The sequence below is a fragment of the Mercurialis annua genome, linkage group LG7, assembly GCF_937616625.2.
Source record: "Mercurialis annua linkage group LG7, ddMerAnnu1.2, whole genome shotgun sequence".
Taxonomy (NCBI): domain Eukaryota; kingdom Viridiplantae; phylum Streptophyta; class Magnoliopsida; order Malpighiales; family Euphorbiaceae; genus Mercurialis; species Mercurialis annua.
In genome coordinates, this window is record NC_065576.1 from 13,173,933 (window position 1) to 13,182,746 (window position 8,814).

Sequence of the window (8,814 nt, forward strand, 5' to 3'; positions counted from 1 at the left end):
ATTTCCGTTCTTATTTCTAATGCGAGGCCGAGGCCTGCGATTAGGGCTTCGTACTCAGCTACATTGTTGCTGGCGGTGAATTGGATGTTTACTCCATATTCGATTCTGATTTTTCGGGTCCTTTGAGGATGGCTCCTGCTCCAGCTCCTTTTTCATTCGATGCTCCATCTACGTGAAGTTCCCATACCAAGGCTGGTTTGGGCTGACCAGTCTTGGTTGGAGTTATTTCTGCTACAAAGTCTGCCAAAGCTTGTGCTTTTAGAGTCGGGCGAGGTTCGTACCTTATGTCGTGTTCGCTGAGTTGGATGGACCAGTGGACTAATCTTCCGGACGTTTCTGGTCGTTTGATCGCCTTTCGCAATGGTTGATTTGTTCTTACCACAACGTTGTTTTGGAAGTAGTATCTCAGCTTTTTAGCCGTGGTTAATACGGCCAGTGCCATTTTTTCGATCTCGGGGTATCGTGTCTCCGCGCCTTTCAGGACTCGACTAATGTAGTAGATTGGCTTCATCTCGTTGTCTTCTTCCCTCACCAGTACTGTTCCGATAGTCTCGTATGTGGTGCTGATGTATAGATATAGCGTCTCCCCTTTCAGCGGTCTGCTGAGCAATGGAGGGGTGACGAGGAACTTCTTTATTTCTTCGAAAGCGTTCTCACAGTCTTCATTCCATTCAATTTTTTGTGTTCCTTTGAGGGCTTTGAAGAAAGGCAAGCATCTTTTTGCTGAGCAAGACATGAATCTACCGAGTGCTGTGATTCGCCCGTTGAGTTTTTGAACTTCGTTTATGTTTTTTAGTGCCTTCATGTCCATAATTGCTTTGATCTTCTCGGGGTTCGCCTCTATTCCTCTTTGAGATATCATAAATCCCAGGAATTTCCCGCCTTGTACACCGAACGTGCATTTGTCGGGGTTCAGCTTCATTCCGAACTTATTCAGTATGTTGAATGTTTCTTCAAGATCTTTTGCATGGGTTTCCTCATTCTCGCTTTTGATGATTAGGTCGTCTACATACACCTGGACTCGTTTTCCTATCTCGTTTTTGAACATGAAATTCATAAGCCTTTGGTATATCGTTCCGACGTTTTTCAAACCGAAAGGCATCGCCGTGTAGCAGTAAGTTCCTCCCTCTGTGATGAATGAAGTTTTTTCCTGGTCTTGCTCCTTCATCTGAATTTGGTGGTAGCCTTGAGCTGCGTCAGCTAGGCTATACATCGCGTGTCCAGCAGTAGAGTCCACGAGTTGATCGATGTCTGGGAGAGGGTAGCTATCTTTAGGACACGCTTTGTTTAGATCGGTGTAATCTACACACATTCTATTTTTTCTGTTGGCTTTCTTTACGATAACTACGTTAGCTACCCATTCGGGGTAGTGGACTTCTCGTATGAATCCCGCTTTCTCCAATTTTTCTACTTCTTCAGCGATTATTTTCTGTTTTTCTTCCGAGAACTTCCTTTTCTTTTGCTTCACAGGGTTCGCCGCTTCCGCTACATTTAGATCATGAGTAATGACTTGGGGATCTATCCCGACTATTTCTGATGCGTTAGCAGCGAAGGTTTTGACGTTGTTTTTCAGCATGGCCGTGATTTCGTTTTCGATCTTTGGGTTCATGGTTGCGCCGAGATTTACTCTTTTCTCCTTGTCGAGTTGGAGTTTCTTTGTTTCGCCTTCGGGTGCTGTTTCTTTTTCTTCGATGTCGTGATTAAGGATTTCTTCTATTGCCATTGTTTTGCCTGATTCTTTTATTGCTCGTTCGTAGCACTTTTTCGCCTCGGCTCGGTTTCCTTGTATCGTGATAATTCCTTGTTTCGTTGGTATCTTCATGGTCAATGCCTTTATGCTTGTCACGGCGGCTGAGTCGTGGAGGAAAGGTCTCCCCAGTATCGCGTTGTACGGCAAGTCGATTTCTACGACACTAAACCGTGTAGGTAATTCCTCGCTTTTCCTCGTCCTTCCTAGCTTGACATCGAGTGTAATTGTTCCGTTGGGCTTAATTGGCGAGCCCCCAAATCCTATCACAGGTGTGGCATTTCTTTTTAGTTCTGCTAGTTCTCTTCCTAGGATTTCGTAAGCCTTTCTTGTTATTAGGTTTATTGCGCTTCCTTCATCGATCAGGATTCTCTCAACATTCCAGTGTTCGATGATCATGGCTACCACTAGAGCTTCGTTATGCTCTTCAGCTATTCTCCCGAAATCTTCCCCGTCAAAAGTTACTGGAGGAGGAGTTGAGAGTTCTGTTGCTTTCCGTTTTCTCTGTGACGTTTGATTCTTCAGGTTTACTCTTTCAGAAGTCATATTCTTCAATGAGATTTGTTTTTGAGTTCAGAAAAGCTCCTTCTTTTTGAAGTTTAGTTATGCTTTTCCCACAGACGGCGCCAATTGATGGAGTCTGCCTTCTGAACCGGTGAGTAAGACCTGCAAAACAGGATAGAAGCTAACCGGACGGTGGTTGTCCGATTAACTCTCCGATGCTAAAGTCAGTTTAGAGCTTTGAGCAGCGTTTTGTATATATGAATGTAATTGTGATTCTAGGCATACCTCGTGCTCCTTTTATAGTAGTCGAATATACCTAGTAGAGTCGTATTAGGCAGGTGAATCCTACTTTGTAGGGATTCGGCAATATCGTAGGGATTCTCCTGATTAGTCGTGATCTACCTTAATCTGATAAGAGTCCTATTTAAGAACGTCTTCCTAAATAGTCTTATCTTTGTAAAGTAGAGTTTATCCTTCCATATATAGTGTTTGTGTCCGAATAGGACAATACTTCCATTCTTAGTAGATTATCCGAATCCCGGACCTAACGCGCTTTGGGCGGATCATGTGGGATTCGGTCTTTATATCACCGAATCTTAAGTGATTCGGCGTATCCTTCATATCTTCGGATCTTTAGGGGGAGTTAGATATCACCTGAGAGTGGATCTCCTGTGACTCGGCTACATTATATTTACTGTAGGATTCGGTATCCATCATTTAGCTTTTAAAAGCATGATTCTATATTTTTATTTAAGATAAAAGTATCTACTTTAATAATAGAAAAAATTGTATGTGTATTCCACACGTTATAGATGTATAAACACACTTCATTTTTTACTTTTTGATATTTTTATAATATAAACATTGGTTTCTATATCTATTTTAAAATTAAGCAAATCAAATTAATTTTAAATACTATTCATATAATTAGTTTATTAATATAAGTATTCAACAATCACATTCATTAATATACAACTAACACAAAATAAAAAAAAAAAAAATTAGAATATTAAATAAAATTTTAGTTTTATTTAAAAGTTAATTTTTCTCAAATTAAAAACATATAATTTAAAGATGCATGCTTTTTATTTTTAATTATAATAATTTTAATAGTTTAACGAATGAAGATATATGATAAATCACTGAAGCACCTTCAAGTTATCAAAGATCAGAAGAACAGAGAACACATAGGTTAGAAGGAACATCAGAAGGGTGCTCCGACTGTTTGCTCCGACACTCAAGTTAGTTTAGTTGGGAAAGAAAAGAGAAGAGAAAAAATGGAGTAAAAATGGTGAATAAAGAAGTACATTTAGGGTTTCAGTTAGCTGAGTTGGCGAATTCCGTTATGCTTTAAGTAGTGTGTCAGGTGTGTACAATGCGGGAACATTCTCGTGTATTTTTTATGGTCCCTTTTGTTGGGTTTTTGATTTTTGTGTGCCTATAAGGCATTGAAATTTCTGGTTTAGTGACTCTTTAAAATTTAATTCCAAAATAGTGTCTGGGCCCACGCGTTCCGCATTGTGGGAATGCAGAACACGTGGCGTTCCACATTCCTACAATGCGGAACGCATTAATCAACTAATTAATTACTTAATCAGTTGATTAATTACTCCCTAATGATTGGGGAGTACTTTTGTCTCCCCAATCAATGGTGTACTAATATTATTTACATACAAATTTAATCTAAAAATTATATATTCATTTCGCCTCAATAAAATTCGATCACTTAAAAAAAATATACTATTGAGAAAATCGATTTGACATTTGTAAGATTTAAAAAATTAGTATGATAATATTTATAAAAAAATTGAAACAACCCAATTTAATATGAGTTAAAAATATCATACTGCGTTTTAATTTTTTTTATCAATACCGTACAAAATTTTTAAATTTATAAATGTTAAGTCGATTTTTTTAATAATATACTTTTTTAAGTGATCAAACTTTATTAAGACGAAAATGGATATATAATTTTTAGATTAAATTTTTATTTAGATAATATTGATACACTAAATTTGCTTTTTGTCATTTGTAGTAGATGTTGTATTTTTAATATATTATTTATTTTGAAAATCGTTGTTTAAATAAAATTAATATTATATCGTTTTTTAAAATTATATCATTTGTTAATTTATATCGTTTGTTAATATTAATTTAAAATCGTTTATTAATATTATATCGTTTTTTTAAAATTGTTAAAGTGCCCAAATATTAAAGTTGCTTGATTAGCTGATTGTTGATTTAATCAGTTAATTAATGTGTTCCGCATTGTAGGAATGCGGAACGCCACGTGTTCCGCATTTCCACAATGCGGAACGCGTGGGACCAGACACTCTTTTAGAATTAAATTTCAAATAGGCACTAAACCGGAAATTTCAATATTTTATAGGCACTCAAAAATCAAAAACCCCTTTTGTTGTGAGGCACGCATTATCCGAGATAAGGTAGCTCTGTTATTTTTTTAATGAAATAACCGAATAACCCTGAGATAGGTTTGACATATATATCTAGATGAGCCGACATGTGTGCTATTTCTAGTATCCGGACTAGTTGCATGCTTATCTCGAGAAACTTATTTAGAGATTGCCGTTGTTATTTGACTTACGAGCATTACAAGTTGGTGAGATTGTTTAGCCCTTAAGTCATATTACCACTAAGTTATCAATAATAATTGGCTTAATACATCATTTGACCCCTAAACTATACACTTTTATTCTCTGTGACTCTTAAACTAAATTGATATTCTATTCGACCTCTTAACTTTATTTTTTGTTCTATTTAACCCGTCAACTGCAATTTTTTTGCCGATCTTACCTTTTTCTTCCAACATGGCAAAAGCGCGTGTTTTCAAACGATTTGAAGCGCGTGAAGGATAATTAAAATGCATAAATTATTCTATTGAACCCCCGAACTACATTATTTTGTTCTATTTAACCCCTGAACTTATTTTATTTTTCTATTGCACCTTCAAACTTTTAATTTTTACCTATTTAACCTTCTCAAAAATACAATTATTTAATTTTTATCCATTTAATCTTCTAGAAAAATAAAAAAAAAATTAAAATTTAGTCAAATAATTACATAATATAGCTTATTGTACATGTAAATATTTGTTTACATTTCAATAATGATAAATGAAGTTTGTCTGTTTTAACAATATTATAAAATATATAAATTTACTATAATGTGATAATATAAAAAAAAGACTAAATTTTTTAAAAAAATTATAATTTTTAACGTGTTTCACGAATTCCCAATTTTAAAATTTTTAATACACTACACCAGCTTTTAAATTTTTGCAATTTCAGACTTTTCAAATCAATTCTAAATTTTTAAAATTTATGTTAAAATTGAAAAACACGCTAAATTTCATGATTTCTAAAGCCTTAAATGATTTTTTCAAATAATATGTAAAGTATATCACTTTTTATTTTAAATTAAAAAAATATTTAGGCTTTGTATATTTTTTGACCCCTAAACCTTACCCTTTTATTCCCTATGACCTCTAAACTATTTTTGTGTTCCACTGGACCTCTTAACTATTTTTTTTATTCTATTTAACCCCATGTCAGCAAAGTCATGTCAGCAATTTTATCCACGTCATCGCGCGTGGTGTGCACATTCCGATTGAGGGGTTAAATAGAACAAAAAAAAAGAATTAAGAGATCTAAAAGAACACGAAATTAGTTTAGAGGTCGCAGAGAATAAAATGGTATAGTTTAGGGGTTAAATAATATATTAAGCCAATAATAATTTAATGCTTATTTCTAGGAGTACTACTTTTTTTTAAAATGATACTCCATCCGTTCCGTTTAAAAATTCCTATATTTCATTTTGAGATGTCCAATTTAAAAAGTCTCATTTATTTTAGAATATTTTTCCATTAAATACCCTATTTTACCCTTATTTTATTTATCTTAAAAGAATTCTATGAAAAATTTCCCTATCATTAATAGGGGCAAAACATGAAAAAACATGAAAAAATAAAAATAATTAATGTTTTCTTAATCTGTGTGTAAAGTTAAATGTGACTTATAAAGTGGGACGGAGGGAGTATATTATAATAATAGTTGAAAACCTAATAATTTTTTAATATATATATAGCAAATTAATTTATTTATTCCATAAAACTTTATTATTTATTAAAAGTAAATTTTGAGACAATATCCAAAATTGACATTAAATCATAATTTACATACATATACTTTTATAGTTTATATGATATAAAATACTCCCTCCATTCTGAAATAGTTGTCGCTTTAGGGAGATTTTTTTGTTCCATAATACTTGTCACTTTAGAATACTAAAAAAGCATTTATTGCTATTTTTCCACATATATCCCTCATCAATTCATTGAAAGAATACAAAAATACAAATAAAGAGTCATACTAATTAATGTTAACAATTTTTAAGAAGGGCTAATTTAATAAAGATACTTATAATTTTAGACATATTTATTGATTTCTTAATTTGTGTGAAAATGGCTAAAGCGACAACTATTTTAGAATGGAGGGAGTATAAGTTATTCTTTATCCATATCAAAAATTTGTATATATATAAATATAAATTATTTTCTCTAAAAAACTTATAAACAATCATAATTGTAAAAAAGAAAACATTTGTAAAAAGTGAGTTTATTTTTTTAGTTATAAAAATATAAACAATAATTAGGAGAATAACTACTAAATTTCTAATAAATTTAATATTATGTTATAGAGTTAATATTGTACTATAATTATTTTTCAAATATAAATTTTAAACTATTAAAATAATGTTGGATTCTAATTTTTCAATAATACTGTATTATTTCGATGATTTTTATTTTTTAGTGTTATATAAAATTAATTTTTAATATTTTAAAATAATATACGAAACTTTATCATAAAAATTTATTAATTAAACATAATTATTAAATTTCTAATTCAAAAAATATAAAATGTAAATAAATTTTATTATCATCCTATTTATTGACTAACTTATTTATTTTAAAATAAAAATGCAGTTATAAAAGATTATAAATATATCTTTGTTTTCAGCAATCTTAGTTTAATTAAAAAAATGTACTATGATCCTATTTTAAAAAATTTAAAGTGCACTGATTCACTTGTTATAAAAAAAATTATGTTCGAAAAAATAAATAAATTAGCCAGTGGTGTTCATATTCCATAAGAAAGGAAAAATACGAGTCAGACATGAAAATATTGAGATGAAAAAGGAAAAGACAAGTGAGATAAAACATTAAATAGGTGGAGTATAACAATTTTCACCAAATCAACATTTACGAGGTATATCTTTCAAGACATTACAGTTTTGTTTTTGTTTTTTTACACAAATCCCTTAAAAGATCATCCTGTTATTTTTACCTCACAAATTTATTTTCAGCAAGAGAAAGAAAAGTTTTCACAAATCACCCATAACTAGGGGTGAGCAAGAACCGAACCAAACCGAAAAACCGAACCAAACCGAACCGAACTTTGTTGTTTGGTTCGGTTTTTCGGTGAAAATGGTTTGGTTCGGTTTCTACTTTAGGTAAAGTTTGGTGTTCGGTGTTCGGTTTGGTTTGGATGTTTTGAAAACCGAACCGACCGAAAAACCGAATTAACCGAACATTAATATAAAATATATATATTTTTAAAAAATAATATCCATATATATTTATATTAATATGTATTTTGTCTTTGTATCTTAATTATTGTTGATGTATGAGTTAATAATCGTTATTTAAATATATATAAAAGTTTATTAGACTCTAATTATTTAAGTAGAGGGACAAAAACATATGTATATATATTTTTAATTCACAAATCCTAATATTTGTAATTATTAATGGAGGTTTTTATTTTATTATGTTATAATGTATTTGTAGTTTTAATTTATGGGCTTCACTTTAACTTTTTATTAAAAATTATAGATTTTATTTTATTTTTTTATTAAAAATTATAGGCTTTACTTTAACTTTTTTTATGGCTTTTAAAAATCCAAACCGATAAAAATTATGGAAACCGAAACCGAACCGACCGAAATTTTTCGGTTAAAAAAACGTTGGTGTTTGGTTAAATAAAGAACGGTTTGGATTGGGATTTTCCCAAACCGAAAACCGAAAAAACCGAAAATATTCTAACCGAACCGAACCGAACCGACCGATGCTCACCCCTACCCATAACCCAAAATAAACTAATTTTATACTGAAATAGGACAATTTTAACCTTTAAGTTAACCTTCAATTCTGAATTGTATTACTCGACCGTATTTTAACTGTTCTTGCTGCCACTATTACACAAAGCTCTCAACTTCATCTTTTTGGCAGCACCACTGCTATCAAAGGCGACGGTTCTTCTTCCTCTCCTTGCATCAGTTACCTAATTTTATGTCTCACTTTTTTAGACTTCCTCATCTTGATTAATTACTTTAATTAATTATGAAAATTGGTTTGTAAGATTAGCTGGAGTCACCAATTCAACTAACTCCGACTCTATCAAAAAACCCTAAAACTCTCTCAACTTCTTCTCCCTAGAAACCCACCGCCGCACAACTCTTAAGGGGTGGTTTTGGCCATTTTTTGG